The sequence below is a fragment of the Sus scrofa genome, chromosome 13, assembly GCF_000003025.6.
Source record: "Sus scrofa isolate TJ Tabasco breed Duroc chromosome 13, Sscrofa11.1, whole genome shotgun sequence".
Taxonomy (NCBI): Eukaryota; Metazoa; Chordata; class Mammalia; order Artiodactyla; family Suidae; genus Sus; species Sus scrofa.
The window spans coordinates 86,317,746-86,335,929 of NC_010455.5; the positions used below are offsets into that span (position 1 = coordinate 86,317,746).

The window sequence follows — 18,184 nt, forward strand, 5'->3', positions numbered from 1 at the left end:
CTTTAAATTTTTTTTTCCCCACTGTACAGCAAGGGGATCAAGTTATCCTTACATGTATACATTACAATTACATTTTTTTCCCACCCTTTGTTCTGTTGCAACATGAGTATCTAGACAAAGTTCTCAATGCTATTCAGCAGGATCTCCTTGTAAATCTATTCTAAGTTGTGTCTGATAAGCCCAAGCTCTCATCCCTCCCACTCCCTCCCCCTCCCATCAGGCAGCCACAAGTCTTTTCTCCAAGTCCATGATTTTCTTTTCTGAGGAGATGTTCATTTGTGCTGGATATTAGATTCCAGTTATAAGTGATATCATATGGTATTTATCTTTGTCTTTCTGACTCATTTCACTCAGTATGAGATTCTCTAGTTCCATCCATTTTGCTGCAAATGGCATTATGTCATTCTTTTTTATGGCTGAGTAGTATTCCATTGTGTGTATATACCATATCTTCCGAATCCAATCATCTGTCAATGGGCATTTGGGTTGTTTCCATGTCCTGGCTGTTGTGAATAGTGCTGCAGTGAACATGCGGGTGCATGTGTCTCTTTTAAGTAGAGTTTTGTCCGGATAGATGCCCAAATCTATCTATGTATAGATTTCTAAGGTATCTCCAAACTGTTCTCCATAGTGGCTGTACCAGTTTACATTCCCACCAACAGTGTAGGAGGGTTCCAGAAAAGGGAATTTCTAACCAACAAACTGATGTTTTTATTCGGTTATACAAAAGAACCATAGAGTTAAAAAATATGAACAAGAAGCACATGTTTATAATGAATTAAAAAGTTCCAGGTTATTATAAACATATAATAATTATATATAATAAATATATACTGTAAATTAGTAAATATAATTATTATAAATATGTAATTAGTATTATGGTAGTATTTATATCAAGGGAGGTGAGAAGATGGGCATAAACTAAGAGAACCTCACCTTAATCTAAGGAACACTAAGTGTGAGACACCATGGACAGAAAGGCCTAAATCCACATGCACAGACTTCCCCCAATAAAGTCTTACAAGTATGTGTACAAAATGTTTTTCTAGCGTATATATGGATTCTCTTAAAGTTAATAATATTTAACCTTGCTTCAATCTATTATTGAATTCATAGCAAATTTTCATCTTTGAAATATTTTTTTAAATAAGTGATATCCAAAATACAACTAACAACAAGTGGTGGTTCATGAGCCTTATAGGTACAAGCAATAAAAAAATGAAAATAAGTAAAATAAATATTTGGAAACATTGTAAACAATAAAACTATTTGGAGTTCAAAAACAAGATCAAACATTGTGGACTAGCATGCCCAGTGAAAATATTTTGGAAATGGCAAGACTTAAGAAGGTTATTGATGGATAGATGGGAAGATTCACAAGAATTTTATAACAGAGAAGAATATATTATAAATGAAAACAGTGGCATATGAAAGCATTCATGTAGTTTATAACAGGGCTACTTATAAGATTAGAATAATTGGACCAAATTTTGAGGAAGTAAAAAAGATCAGAGCCCTGAATACTCAGTTACAGAAGCCAAACTTTATCCTGAAGGAATGCACATATTGAAAGATTTTTTTTTTTTTTTAAATATCCACACCCACAGCATATGGAAGTTCTTGAGCCAGGGATTGAATCCAGCCACAGCTTCGACCTATGCTGTAACCTATAGCAACGCCAGATCTTTTAACCCACTGCCCAGGGCTGGGGATCAAACCCCAGCCTCTGAAGTGACCAGAACCACTGCAGTCAGATTGTAACCCACTGCAACACAGTAGGTACTCTGAAAGAATTTTAGTAGGAAAATTCCACAAGAAATTCTTTCTTAAAGGTTGTATATCTATCCTCTCTATTTTAAAGACCAATAGCTGAAGTTTCCTTGGAAAACTGCTCTTCCTGTACTCTTAAGTCTATGGCTCCATGATAAATGGACTTTATCATCTCATCCTCTAGGCTCCAGGAATGGGCCTTGGTCCCAAGGCTGATATATTACAACCCTGTGGCGAGGGCTGAAGTCTTGAGATGGGCAAGGCCTGTATGACAGTTCAGGGGACTTTGTTGGAATGGTTGAAAAGAGAAAGTCTCATTCTGCTTAGTTGTAAGGATGCAAGATGAGAAATGCTTGGAGTTACCAACAGAAACTGGAGAATGAAAATGACACAGAAGAGCAGAACTGAGGAATGGGAAGAAATAGTTTTCAGGTAACCCATTTTTTTGAGCACCTTGATAAATCTGCCTGAATGCAATTTTCTCCCTGAGACATTCAGTTATATCAGGTAACAAATTCCCTTTACGCTTTCTTTAAGCTGGTTTTCAGAAAGTTTGCTGATTCTTGCAACCAAAAGAGGTCTTATTAACTCACTAATAGAACGAACATGTAAATTTATGTCAAAAAACAAGGACTCTGTAACCATGGAGAGGGAAACACCTTGAGTTACAAAGAGAGTGTTGCTCCAATGATTCACCACTGAAAAAGGAAAACACGTCCCCAGTATGGCACTTTCCTCAGAGAGAATAATGGGTGGAGTCGGAAAACCATGGAATAAGGAATTAGTTTAACAGACAGAATTGGAAAGCAAAATCACTGACCTCATAAAACTACAGCTAAAGATGGTTCCTGAGCTATGATCCAGGGAAAGTGGTAAGCCATAAATTTATGGTGGTAACATTTAGTTTACTGTTAAGAATATAGCTTTTGTAAGTAGCAAATATGATTAGAGTCTAAAAGGGACCAAAGAAGTAAATATCTAGAAAAACATCTAAGTGCTTGGGAGGCAATGCAGCTTTTTGCACTCATAATAAAAAGGTATGTAATGTATGGTTCAGACCCTGAGAGTGGATGAAATAGCTTCACAGGAATTGATTGATTTTGTGAAAAGTAGTTTATGCTTTTGTTTTTGACTTTTTTTTTTTTTTTTTTTTTTTGCTGCACCCATGGCCTATGGATATTTCCAGTCTAGGGTCAAGTTGGAATTGTGGGGCTGTAGCTGCTGGCCTACACCACAGCCACAGCAACATTGGATCCTTAACCACTGAGTGAGGCCAGGGAGCGAATCCATGTCCTCACCGATACTAGTTGAGTTCGTTTACCACTATTCCATTACTACAAACCAAGTCTATAGTATTCATTCTAACTTGATCTTTTTTTTCTTTTTCTTTTTTTTTTTTTTTTTTGTCTTTTTAGGGTCACACCCGTGGCATATGGAAGTTCCTAGGCTGGGGTTGAATCAGATTTGCAGCTGCCAGCCTGCACCACAGCCACAGCAACTTGGGATCCAAGCTGCATCTGCAACTTGCACCATAATTCACAGCAAAACTGGATCCTCAACCCACTGATTGAAGCCAAAGATTGAACCTGTATGCTCATGGATACTAGTCCAGTTTGTTGCCACTGAGCCACGACAGGAACCCCCTCTAACTCAGTCTTTAAAAGGAAACTTTAAATGATAAATTTAAATTTTAATATTATTTCCAAGAGAACTTGGGGGGAGGGGGTATTACCATCCACCTAATAGATTTCCTGTAAGAATTTAATGTATAGTAGTTTAACAAATTATCTTCCATTGTGTTGCTGAAAATTTGCTGTTTTGTCTAACACTAATCCAATAAAGTAGTTAAGAATAACCCAGTTTGGCAAAGGAAAAATCTTAATGAGTTAAAAGGAAAGAGATTACAAAGGAGAAACAAGCTAATGGAAAGACAGAAACGTAAATACCACCAAGTCCCTAGATAATTTGGTTTAGTGTCAAAACTGGACCAAGGGTATTTATATATATTTAACCTAAAAAAGTAAGAAAAATAAATAGTAAGGAAAGAGGAAAGGGAAGAAGGGAGGGAGGAAAGAAGGAATGAAGAGAAAGAAGGAAGGAAGGAAAGAGAGAGAGCGAAAAGAGAGAGAAAGAAAGAAAGAAAGAAAGAAAGAAAGAAAGAAAGAAAGAGGAAAGATAGAAAAAGAAAGGAAGGAAGGAAGAGAGGAATAGAGAAAGGAAGGAAGGAATTAAGGATAAAAGGAAGAAAGAGAAAGGGAGGGAAGAGAGAGGGGAAACAAGAGAGAGAGGCAACTACAGTACTTGGTTAAAAAAAACTAAAAAAACAAACATGTTTGCTGCTTGGAATACCTCTGAGTGAGATGGGTAAGCTAGGTTGAAAGGTCTTTGCCTCTTTTAGGACACTGCTCTTCCATTACGCATAGCAGAAAGATAATTGCTAGGAGAAGTTTTTTTCACTGCCTCCCACAGAACCCAATTTCACAGGCTTCATAAAAGTATATAAAGGCATTAACAGAAATGGTCTCTGGAAACTTTTTAAATAAGTGTAGCTCCCTTTAGAACTTAACAAAGTCCTAGCTTTATCCCTCAGTGATGATAGATTAGATGACACATTATTTAATTCATTCCCAAGATCCTGTCCTACAAAGATGATCCATTTTTGGACACTCTTCCTTGTTTGAAGTTATCTAGCCCAACAATCACACTTTATGAGAAGAAATTGAGGCTTAAAGAAAATACAACATTTAGCCAACTCAGATCATCAGTCATTGATGTGGGCCATGCTCATGTGACTCTCGATTGTGTTCTCTCCCTAGACAGTCTCACTTCACACTCCAGGTATCTGACCAAATATTTAGTTTCCAGAAAATGGATGGTCACCACCGTTAAAAATATAAAAGTGTTAAGTTTTATTCTCCTTTGAAGACAAAGTAAATGTGTAGGGAAGTTGTCAAGATTCTGTAAACGTTTGAATCTAAATTCGCAGTTTGGCTGTATCTGTCTGATAAATCGGCAGGTTGCAGTTCCCCAAATCCAGGTGTCTCTTTTATGAGTTTACATGCATAGGAAGAAAGGGTCTTGTCAGGAGTCGGGTTATTGTGAGAGGTTTGTTTGGTTTGATTTGTATGTTTTGTTTCTTTTGCTTTGTTTTTGATATTTTAAAGTTTTATTGAAGCATAGATGATTTACACTGTTGTGATAATTTCTACTGTGCCACAAAGTGATTCAATTATACGTATACACACATTCGTTCTTTTTCAGATACTTTTCCCATATAGATTACCACAGAATATCAGGTAGCATGCCCTGTGCTATACAGCAGGTCCCTATTGGCCAGTCACTCCATAGCTCACATTCTGCTCATGTCAATGTTTTTTAAATATTTGCTAAAAACATTTGTTTTTAACATTTAACATGTTTCTGTTTTGCACTAACCAAATGAGGCAATGAGTCAGGGATGGGAGGAACAATAAAAAGAGAGCCTTCCCTGGCCCAGTCTCATGAGTTCAGTTTGAGCACTAGGTTAAATGCCAGTCTTTTAAAATAAGTTGACAAAGCTTTGTCCAACTGAGACATCATGAAACAGATTGAGCAAGTGGAGGTACTAAGCATGAAGTCAAATGCAGAATTAGGTAGAGTGTTCTTTTCACTTTTTACAAGGAGCATGGCTTTAACAAAGCGATAATATAAAAGAATGCAGTTTTATTTATTTCCTTATTTATTTTCTTTTTACAGCCACACCCACAGTATATGGAAGTTCCCAGGCCAGGGGTCACATCAGAGCCATACCTATAGGCCTACACCACAGCCATGACTTATGCTGCAGCTTACAGCAACAGTGCAAATCACTGAGTGAGGCCAAAGATCAAACCCACATCCTCAGAGGACAACATTGGGTCCTTAACCCACTGAGCTACAATGAGAACTCCCAAAGGAATGCATTTCCACATGCGACCTCAAAGCTTTTGTGCTGCAGAAGTTTCCAAAAATATGAAACCTGCATAGAGGAGGAGGATTCTTAAAGGGAAAAGAAGTTCCAATGGCAGGGATGGGTCACAACTCCTACCCAATTTCTAGACAGCAGAAAAGGAGGCCAGCATGGAGGCATGAAGATCCTATCTAATCACACCTTAGGTGCAGTAGAAACTCCCGCCAATAATGGACCAGGCTTTAAGTGAGGACCCTACAAGAAAGTAGATGGAAACAGCATAGCTGCAAAGTGTGGATATTAGTGAAACTGTCCAAAGCTAGTGACTCCCAGGCAAATTCTAATTAATTTTTATTAGCCTTTAGTTAACTAATTATAATCAAATGTACAGTCACAGTTTTCATAGGAAGAGAAAATCAGTAATGGAATCAGACATTTCATACAAAGATTTGAACAACTAATAAGTAACTAGAATGTATTCAGAACAACCATTCATTTTAGTAATGTTATACATTAACATACATAAAAGGTTATTTCTCTATTGTCAGTAACTGGAAAACACATTCGTGTTTGCTTAGCATAACTTTGGTAGATAATTAATTTTCACTTCCCTAACAATATCACATTTAGAAAAGTTGTGGTTTAATTCAAAATATGCTGACAGTCTCTCAACCATCAGACAATGCATCTTCTGCAGATAGTTATATCACAGACATAAATATAAATGCAGGCAAAAATAAAATGCCAGCTCAGGCATGTCCTGAGTTTTTTAGTATCTTTCCTATACTTTCAATATGTTCATCATCAAAGTGAATCTCCTTTTCATATTTCAACTTTCATGGTTAAAGTCAAGTTTCCAGAAATACTGGGCTTGTGAAACAATTGCCACTAAATGTGAATCATTTCTTAAGAAACTTGGAGCAAATCAGGGAATAAAATTCTAGGGTTAAAATAGAAATCTAAGGAATTCCCCTAGTGGTACAGCAGAAACAAAACCAACTAGCAACCCTGAGGTTTCAGATTCAATCCCTGGCCTTGCTCAGTGGATAAACACTCTGGCATTGCCATGAGCTATGGTGTAGGTCGAAGATGCAGCTCAGATCCCACATTGCTGTGGCTGTGGTGTAGGCCAGCAACTCTACAGCTCCTATTCAACCCCTAGCCTGGGAACCTCCATATTCTGCCAGTGCAGCCCTAAAAAACAGGAAAAAAAAAAAAGAAGAAGAAAAAAAAGAAAAAGAAATTTAAGCCCATGTCTGACTCTCCCCTTCTCCCAAAGGCAATAGCCAGTCCAACTTTTCTTGGGTTGTCAAGTCTGGACAGTACTGCTGATAAAGTCATAAGTAGCCAGAAGCCCTTTGAGCTTCAAAACAATTTTGCATGAACTGACCCATACAACAAGCTGGATTGGATCACTGGAGAAATGGACTGTGGGACATCCTTTTGCCTCTTAATTACTAGAGCACTAGTCTCTAAATTTCCTTTCCTAATTTTATTCTAGATGTCAGATATATTGGATTACTTTAATTAATATGGTATTTCTATTAAAATTTGAAGTAATTTGAATTAAAGGCATTATTTATTTTTCTTTCTTTTTTTGCTTTTTAGGGCTGCACCCATGGCATATGGAGGTTCCCAGCCTAAGGGTCAAATCAGAGGTGTAGCTGCCGGCCTACAGCACAGCCACAGCAGTGCCAGATCTGAGCCACATCTGCAAAATACACTACAGCTCAAGGCAACGCCAGATCTTTAACCCACTGAGCAAGGCCAGGGATCGAACCCGCAACCTCATGGTTCCTAGTTGGATTTGTTTCCACTGCACCACAATGGGAACTCTGGATTAAAGGCATTAAAATAGCTCTAATGTCATAAAGATATAACTGACGTTTTATTTTTATTTTCAGCAAAACTATAAAGAAGAAAAAGCAACGAACATTTCTAAAGATGGAGAAATAAGTTACAGAGGAATAGTAGAAATATCCCTTAGAAGCCAGGCCAGAGTAAGAAAAGACGCTATAGTTTTTAATAGATTCTTTATTTGCCAGAAACTTATATAGCACCCATACAGCCCTCTAAAAGATGTTTTGGAGAATTTGTTCCAACTAAACTGAAAAGCAATCAGAAATCTTTCTGCATTCAGAAAATGGGATAGAAATTTTGAATAACCTGCCTGAGAATAACTAGAAAAATATTTTTCAAAGTATTTTATTAATTTATTTTTAATGATTTTTATTTTTTCTATTATAGTTGATTTATAGTGTCCTGTCAATTTCTACTGTACAGCAAAGTGACCCAGTTATACACATATATACATTCTTTTTCTCACATTATGCTACATCATGTTCTATCACAAATAACTAGATATAGTTCCCTGTGCTATGCAGCAGGATCTCATTGCTTATTCACCCCGAATGCAAAAGTTTGCATCTATTAACTCCAGACTCCCAGTCTGTTCTCCAAGACCGTCAGTCAGTCTGTTGTCCAAGTCCATGAATGTGTTTCTTTTCCATAGATAGGTTCATTTCTGTCTTATATTAGATTCCAGATATAAGTGATATCATGTAATATTTATCTTTCTCTGAATTAGCAACAGAAAGAATTACAGAACTACAACCAAGAGAAAAAGGTAAACTAGAGCCATGAACCCAGCTTTGTGGACAATCTTCCCCTAACGACATCTGGAAGTTCTAGCAGAGATGCTTAAGAAGATGAGCAGAACTTTCAACAGTCCACGTGGCTGGGGAAATGAGAACTGGATATGAGAGCAGGCTCATGTGGAAGAAAAAAGGTCAAACTCACAGATATTTAGATTGAGACACCAAAGGTCTATCCATAGGAATGAGGAGTAAAGATAAGAAATAAACTGATCCTCAGAAGGACCGAAGACCATCTAAAACGACTTCATTACTGAGATGTTGGAATCCTTGGCTGCCTTTTGGAGGAGGAAAGAACCAAATAAACGAGTTTTACTCACTACTTCTAGGACTTGATTTATCTATACGTTAACCCTGTTCACTTCAGTCCTGTGTTTCTTTGATTTTCTTCTATTATTTGCCATTCTTTGATCTCTATTTTATCTTATGTTTCTAATCTGCTATTAATCATCCTTAATTTCACTTACTGTATATTTCAAGCCTTGAAACTAATATCTTTAAGTGGTTTCAACCCTCTCTGAAACTTCCCAATCTCATCATATATTTTGAGACACACATTAATACCATTATTTTAATATCTTTGATGACTCCATTATCTGGATATCCTATTCATAAGTTTATATTTTTTGTGGTTTTTCTTGATTGTCAAGCATCACAAACAAAAACTACAGAAATTACTTAAGGTATAGGATGGTGAAACCATTATCAAGCTGAGGATTTAATAACCACTACAAACTGCAATCATAATAAATGCAATGTAGACAGTTTTTAGAGTAAGACCACTGAAAGCTAATGACAAAGAAAATTTTAAAGTCAGACGGACAAAAAAGAAAACATATAGCACACTTAACTTTGTATGAACCTAATAGAATCCCTTCTGAGGCAAGAGTTTACAGAGCTAAAAGAACAGGGGGGGGGGTTAGCACACGTCTCTCATTCCCTCATAAAGCCCTAGACATAAAAATCAGTAAAGATAGAGAAGATTTGAATGACATGGTGTAACAATTAGATCTAACAACGATATCATTATTCTGCTCCATAACTCACTGAAGCAGGTCCTGTTATTTACATCCCTTTTATTTCAATGAAAAAAAGAAAAAAGAAATGGCTGAAACAAGTGAATGCATGAGATTGCTCAGGTATCTGTAATTACCCCATGAAAAAGCAGGGAAGCCAATCAGAAGCCTCTCTCTGTTTTGTTTTGTTTTGTTTTGTTTTTCTTTTTTGCTGGAGCCATTGTTAAAATTGCTCTCTTTCTCTGGAATTAGGGGTTGTGAAGACAATGCAAGCGGGAGCACCTTGCAGCCATGTTCCCAGTCACTAGGGGAACGCTTTCTGCCTTGGAAAGAATGAGGCCAATGAAGAAGGAGAAGTATGGCTCAAAGAAGGCTAGAGGGGTCTCAAGTGAAGTTGAAGCCCCTAAATTCAGCCATTGTGTAGAAAGTCCTACCTTGCTTATGTTTGTGACATGATCTTGTAAATAGGCATTTAGACCTATTAGTTCTCTAGTATACCAACAATGTGTGATGTGCTTGCACATTTGTGGCCTCCTTGAAATAAAACTATTGCTCTTCCTCTAAAACATATCCATTTGTCACCCCTAAAAGATACTTATTCTTTTTCAGTGTTTTCTCCTTCCTTGTTCTCTTCTTCTGCCACATATTACACATCCACCTAACCTCCAGAATTTATAAAAATGCCAGTCTTCTGAAAGACACTTAACCCCACTCTCCAGCTCTTATTGTCCATAGCTTTCTCATTACAGACATTTTTATGTTTTACAGTTATTTGTGTAAATATCTATTAGATGATAAGATTTTGAATAATTTATTATAATTCCCATGGTGCCATCACTTGGGTTTTATAAATACATTGAACGCTTGAAAGAGATGAAAAATAAGTAGGTGATCTTTTAATCTAGATATTAAACCGGTGGGGAAAAGAAGTATAAAGTTTCCAAGCTAAACGTCACCATTGAATCCCAGTTACCTTGACAATTTTTTTTCAATAATTACTGGAATGTAAATGTGAAATTTACCTTTATAGTGAAAACAAATATCTGGTGTTTTCTTCATTGGACAACCTATGCCACACATCCCATGGACAGTTTCTTTAATTGGACACAGAAAAAAAAGAAAATCAGAATAAATAGATTTGGGCAGATATGCCAGACAAAATACTTTTTATGGTCACAGCCACTTGTAATGTTTTTGAATATTTTATTCCATTTGTATGTCCCCATTTCACACTATAACTCAAAGAATTTGTTTAATCTGTTTGGCATTTCTTTCCCTTCTTTTAATTAAGATATAAATTACCAGATACTTTCTGAGGACCTGAATACTGTTAGGCAAATGACATAAAATGGGAAATGTTAACTTTATGTTCAAAACACTATGGTTTAGACCCCAATGCAATTTTACCTCCACTCACCTCAGTAGATTGAAATTTCAGGTTTCCATTTTTAGAAGCTCCTTTAGTTTACCCATCACTGCAGACAGGGCATCTGGCTGCAATAAAGGAACATTGGTAATAGTGACAAAAATGGCTTCCAACAGCTAAAACCAAGGACATAGGAGAAAAGATCTTTTTTAAGTCATTATAAAACTGTCTTAATCCTTTCTGGAACAAGGTAGGATATAAATGAAGTCATCTCTTTTTCTTTCCTTAGGGGAGGAATGCATGCAGCTCATATTCTCACAATTTGAAAAGGAAATTTCTTCATTTTATTAAGGGCTTTATCTTTCTTTGCTTACAAAAACAGTGGACAGTACAAATTTTTCTGTAGCATCCAAATTTTGAAATCTTTCCTGGTCCCTAAACTTAGTAAAATTTGCCTTGCAATCACTATAGCACAAGATAAAAATATAAGCCATTGAGATGTCAGAGAGTGTGAAATTCCCAGAGAGGTGTTAATAGCCTCCAAGAGTCTCAGAATCAATTGACCAAACCCTCCTTCCAACCCCCACCAACTTTTCCTCCAAAATTGACTATGATGGCTCCATGCAGCTGTGCAGCTGTAGCCACGACAGCACTGACTCCCTGCAAAATGGATCCAGGCTAGAATGCAGACATCTCTTTCCTCTATATTATGTAGAGAAAAATCCATCTTCCCCATCATTTTCTCAAACCAGAAGAGGTGGAGAAAGGCATGTGCCTTTGCCTGAGGAAAGACTTCTAAAGGACCTAGAAAGCAACAAGTTTGAAATGAAAACTGAAAAAAAAAAAAATCAGTATCAAGAAATATTAACAAGAAGACCGATACCCAAAACTCATCACTGTCATTTCACCTTAGTTAAACATTGCATACCCTAGGATCCAACTATCCAAAGGCGCTTATAACCATTTATTCTTTCAATAAATGTTTATTTAATGCTTAAATTGCTTCAAGCAATATTCTGTGAATAAAGCAGACAATGGCTCCTGCCAAAACAGAGCTCAGTACTTAGCTGGGAAGGTACATGTTAACACACCAGCCCCCTCCACTTTCTGAGCATCCTCCCCCATCCCCGATCATGACCTTTCTCCCTGCCAGACACCTGGGACCCATTACATACTCTCCCTTTTCTCTCATTCCAGTTCCTCTTAGTAATTGACTTTTGCAGATCCTTGCTCCTAAAGCTGCTGTCTGTACAAACAAAGTACTCTTGGGAAATACTACCATCCCTGGTGAGACTGGTGCTGCCTGAAACTAAATTTAAAGACTGAATACATAATCTAATTTTTTTAATTCCATTACATTTTTTAATTTACTTGTGTTCTTGTCAAGCCAGGGCAACTTATCATGAGTTTATTTTAACTTTCAGTATATCCCCGGCCAATAGTTTTGCATTTTTCTTATTTCCTCCTTCTCAATTTTGATTAAGGTCTCATTTACTTTCCCTGAATGCCTCCACATTCTTTCCATTTTCCTCTGATTATAGAAGTCTTCATTTCTCTGCCTTAGCAGCCAAACCAGGTAAAACAAAGAAAGGAATGATTTCCAGATGGAAAATATGATAGGTCATGTTCGGTGCTTCATGCCCAAACACATTGCTTTGGTAACTAAATATACCCCATGCCTCTTTAAATATTTAAGCTGAAGAAAACAGACCCAACTCTAAAATGAGCTTAAGCTTGAGCTTGAAAGGCCACCACCTGCCAATTTTCAATCCCATATTTCAGGAAGAATTCTACAGAAACCCATTACTATTGCTCAACCTAGTAAACATTTAGCCAAAAGTTGACCAAATAGCCTTTTGGTCATTTATTATATCAGAATGAAGGGAAAAGGCCATGGGAATTGTGTAAGACATACTTTGGAATGGGAACATTTCCCATTTTCCATTCTAAGATATCAGAGGGACAATCATTATTTTACTCAATTGAGACATATTTTAATGCATGCAACAACTGATTTTAGAGTAAGTATTAAGAATATGGCCAACAGCCAAAACTATAATTAGTTAAGGTAAAAAACAAAAAGGCCTGGAAATTCAGAGGTAGTGGAGCTGTAAGTGACAAATCAGGAAGAAGTGGAATTCTGGAGAGCAGAATGTTGCTCATGAATTCTAAGCTTTAACTTCTTACATGTTTATATGCAAGAAAACATCAAGAAGAGAAAGCTGAAGATTTATGCATATTTCATTTTAGATATCACAAATTTTATCCATTTTTATGAGGTAGGTTTCATAAAGTTTATCTTTTCATAACATTTAAAGCTCTCAACATAATATAACTTTTCCTTGACTCATACAGAGATAATAAAATTATACTTAAAAATATCTCCTCCTCACCTCACTTCAGAAAACCATGGTGGCAAAAGAAAGAAAAGGATTTTATAAAATTTGAGGGGGATTTTGTCTAAAGTCAATGTGCCAATCAACATTCTTCTAAAATATGCTAATTATTAAACTTTCTTATGCAATGACTTATGACTAACTGCCTAAATGAATGATTTCCAGGTCTTCTGTCATATTCAAATGTTAGGAAGAAACTATACACATTATTTGAGCCATGTTCAAGTGGTAATAATGACATATAGTTCCAAATTGTGGCAAATTTAAAGAAATTTTTCTAAAACCATTAGGTATGTAGAGTTAATCTGTTTCATGACCTACCATCCCTCTTCTGAGACTAGAAGCTCAGAGTCTAATTTTATAATATCAGACATGTTTGGCTTCAAATAACTCAAAATGCAACTAACTGATTTAGGCAATAAAATCACTAAATCATGACACACATCAAAGGCCTAAAAGTAGGAGTTTCCATCTCGGCTTAGGGGAAAAGAATCTGACTAGTAACCATGAGAATGCAGGTTCAATACCTGGCCTGCAGGTTCAATACCTGGCCTAACTCAGGAGGTTAAGGATCCAGTGTTGCTGTGAGCTATGGTGTAGGTCACAGATGTGGCTTGGATCTGGCATTGCTATGGCTGTGGCATAGTCCAGAGGCTACAGCTCTGATTTGACCTCCAGTCTGGGAACCTCTATGTTCTGTGGATATGGTGCTAAAAAAATAATAATAATACATACATACATACATAACTAAATAAATGCCTGAAAGTAAGGAGTTCCCATTTTGGCTCAGTGGGTTAAGGACCTGACGTTGTCTCTGTGAGGATTCAGGTCCTATCCCTGATCTCACTCAGTGGGTTAAGGATCTAGTGTATTGCCATGGCTGTGACATAGACCACAGCTGCAGCTCCAATCTGACCCCTAGCCAGGGAACTTCCATATGTCACAGGTTGGCCTTAAAAAAAAGGCCTGAAGGTATACAGTTTTTTATGTTGTTGAGCAACTTAAAGCTCTCTGCAAGAACTCAGGCTTTTCTATCCTTCTATGCCACCATCCTCATGGCACTGGCTTTTGGACCGAGTGGTGCCTTCTATTATAGGGTCACACTCAAATTGGCAGACAGGTGAGAGATCCCAGGCAGTTGGCACCTATTCTGGTATTTCCAACACTAAAGGTAAGAAAGTGTCTGCCCTTAGGGCCAAAGCAAGACCTGCCCACCCCACAGCCAGGACCTGGCCACCTGGTCAATAGAACAACCCACCCTGTAGCTGCAGCTCCCTCCTCCAGAAGGGGATGGTCTTGACCACCCTTCCCCCCAATGGTTTATTTCTCACTCATATGAAGTCTGCTTATATCCAAGAAACTGTCTAGGGTCTCTATCCTCTGAACAGACACTCATCATTAGAAGCTCTTTCAAGCTTATGACACCTTTTACATGTTCATGCTTTCAAATAATTGTGGCCAGGAAAGATAGCATGAAGAAATGAATACCAGCATTTAAACACTTCTCCCTAGAAGTTTTCTAACATTTCTTGTGTCAAAGAAAATCCCATGGCTTTACCAAATTTCAAGAGAATATGTACCCCCAAAGAAGTGAAGGACAGGAAATCTTCACAAACTCTAGCATCATTTAAGATGTTTGATGGGGAATATTTTAAAATCACATTCCTAAAGCATGTATGACTTCTTTTCTACCTGATGTTATTAACTTGAACCCGCTACATGCCATATTTGGATGTAAATCCATGCAACAATTTAATTCATTACACATTTGTGGAGCATTTCTGGGGCCAGCCAGTTGAAAATCATGTAGATTTAGATCTCTGTGAAGTCTCATCTTCCTAAATTCCACTCTTCCTTCAAGTTCCTGTTTGAGTTCCACATACTTGAAGTATGTCATAGCACAATAACAAAGAGTCCAGATTCTGAGATGAGAAAAGCCTAGGTATGAAATCTTAATACTTCTTATTAAGTTGCTAATGGAATCATCTTGTAAACATTTAAATTTACTGGGACTTAAAGTCTTCATCTATGCAATGAGTATAATTATAACTTACCCTTACAGGATTGTTCCCAGCATTGAACAACATACAACAGAACTTTAGAGATTATAGCTATTCAATGTGCATTTTCTTCTAGATATTGCATAAGGGCAAGACAATAAGTATTAATGCCTGACAATTGTTAGCTGCTATTTTCAGTAAGATCATTTTTGAATAATTCCTACTTTCTCTGCCAGCCCGCTACCCTTGTGAACCACAGCTTCTTTCTCTTTATTGTCGGTATGCCATAAATCTGAAATATGAAAGATAAAAGGACCTCAGGAGATTCAGTTCCCACAAATTTTGCCATTCATAAATGAATATATCACTTTGAGTTTAAACTGAAGGTTGTAAAGCTTTTGGGACATAACCAGTGTTAACCAGGCATGACATGCTTGTGTGTAAATGTACAATGGACTTCATCCACTTCACATTTCTACTGACATTCCTTGAGACACTTATAAACTTTCTGGTGGTGTTTCCAAATTTTCTCCTGTTTCATAACATCACGTTTAAAATTTAAAGTTATTAAAAGATGGACGATGTTTTATTTATTATATGCTTTTCAGCAACCTTAGAGTAGCACACAAATATTTGACAAAGGATTTAGTCCATGTTCAAGTCAGCAGCAGATTTTCAGGACTACTCTCTCAGTATGGCTTGCCAACAATCAGCTATGCTGGTGATACAAAATCCTTAAAATACATATTTCATGAATTTAATAACATAATTGATCTAGATGAGATCATTTCCCACAGTGTGCCATCGGCTGATTCCCATCAATACCAGGGCTCAACAGAAAAGAGTTCTGTACCCCAGAAATGGGAAGAATGGACAGTATCTCCACCCCAACTCCCCCAAGCTCAAGGACATTGCTGAACTGAATGGAAACCTAAATATCTTACTGTACTAAAAATATTTTACTCCATTTAGTGGAAGACAATACCTTACACTTGATTGGTGATTCAAAAGAAATCAGAATATCTTACTGTTTAGATTCACCAGCAAGTAAGTAATTTGATTTAGGAAATCAATACTGTCTAGTATTTATTTTATTTATTTATTGGTTCATTTACTTATTTGTCTTTTTTAGGGCCGCACTCATGGCATATGGAGGTTCCCAGGCTAGAGGTTGAATTGAAGCTCAGCCACAGTAATGCCAGATCCGAGGCGCATCTGTGACCTGCACCCCAGCTCACGGCAATACCAGATCCTTAACCCACTGAGCGAGGCCAGCGATGGAACCTGCATCCTTATGAATACAAGTCAGATTAGTTTCTGCTGAGCCAGGACAGGAATGCCCTATTCTAGTATTTACATACGAGTCACCTAAAATAGAAAGAACATGTTTCTTTACTCTATTTCAAAATATTGGTTAGGGATCTTTGGACACAAGCAACAGAATACAACTCAGGTTCATTAGACAAAGAGAAATGCATTGGATATTTATTGAGTTTTCAGATAATAAAGGAAAATCTGAAGAACCAAGGTGAAGAACAATACAGGTGGGAGACTAGAAAGCAGAAAACACCTTCCACAAGAAAAGTAAATCAGATCTTTTGGAAGAAATGTGTCTCCAACTACTTCAGGCTCTAGTTTCTTGAAGAGGAAGCAAAGGGATGACCTACCCAATGTTAACCTGCACATGTTGTGGGAAGAGAAAGGGAAGCCCTAGGTTCACCCCAATAAACAGTGCTAATGAAGAGGTCACCTCTCAAGGGGAAAGGGAGGGTGCCAACAAAAAGATCAAATGAATTCAAAGCAGCGAAAACCAGGTGATAGCTACCTCCATCTTTGTTTTGATTTTGAATCTCTTCTTGTACAGCTATCAAAATAAAAGTTTGAAGAAGAATTACCATTCTAACACTGTAGTTAATGCTGCTTTTCTAATCATTTTGCTTTGAACTCCCCAGAGCTTCCACTATGGGTACAATAATTACATTTATTATAATGTCTCTAACCCATCTGTGCTAAGTCTGTAAACCAGGTTGTTTCCAGATGATATTGTTCAGACACTCTAAATGCACAGTGAATTCTAATGCCATGTCATTTACCTGTATTTGAAATAAACCCTTTTCTGTCTAACTTCTCCTAAGAGCAGGACAAACTCCCTAATTCCAGACACATTTAAACATTACAGTGAGGAGGACAAGAATTTAAATATGTAAAGGAGAATGTGCAGGTTCATTCAAATAGTTCAGGGATATTTTCAAGGATGTTTTAAATTTAATAGATTTCCTCTCCAAACTCAACAAAAGCCATTTATGAGTATTGGGCCAAATCCTAACAATATCATTGCTTCCACAAACAAGTCCAATTCAATTTCATAAAGGGATGGGGGAGGGCTTACCAAGAAAATTTTAAATAGGTCAGCTTTTTTGTAATGACTGGAAAAATACTGAAAGGAATAATCTGCCATTTCCCATTAAACATTAGAGCTGAGACATAACCAAAATGTCCTTTATGAAGAACAAAACATCCAGACTAACATGTCTCCTTATACTTCTCCAAGAAATTGGCAAATCTTCAATATATACGGAAACAGGAGAAAACATCCAAAAGATGCACTCTATGATTTTAACCATCTCCATAAACCACAGATATTTAACCAAAGCAGAGTGATCAAGGCCATTATTCCATATTTGTTTTACACCAAAGATGAACTGTTTTAGTGTCTCTGTTTATAAATATTGTTCTTATTAAACTCATACACATACACACTTAATATTTGAGGAAGGTTAGCTTGTCTAATAACTAAATTTAGTAAACATAAGAGCCCAAATAACTTATTTATTTTGTAGTTTTCTATCCATAAAATCTAAGTATAGCAAAAACTGTTTGATATTTCCTTGAAGATATAGGTTACAAATTACAAATAATTGTTATATTGAAATATTACCCTAAATCATATGATATAATCTGGCTTATCATTTGTAATAACTTTTAATTCATTTCTCTTCAAATCTCCGCATAGAGTTCATATAGTTACTTCAATATTCATAGAAATCACACCTC

At 36.8% G+C, this 18,184-nt stretch overlaps 1 long non-coding RNA gene across 2 annotated transcripts in view; it reads left to right on the top strand.

The window, feature by feature from the left end:
• The window catches only part of LOC106505710, a 28,652-nt gene extending 18,714 nt beyond the window's left edge, over positions 1 to 9,938 (top strand). Inside the window, exons 2-3 of one of the 2 annotated variants that reach the window (XR_001300365.2) lie at positions 1,955 to 2,202; positions 8,286 to 9,938. This is a non-coding gene — a long non-coding RNA (uncharacterized LOC106505710). The remainder of the gene's footprint in view (positions 1 to 1,954; positions 2,203 to 8,285) is intronic. The other variant, XR_002337708.1, reaches the window with a different exon arrangement.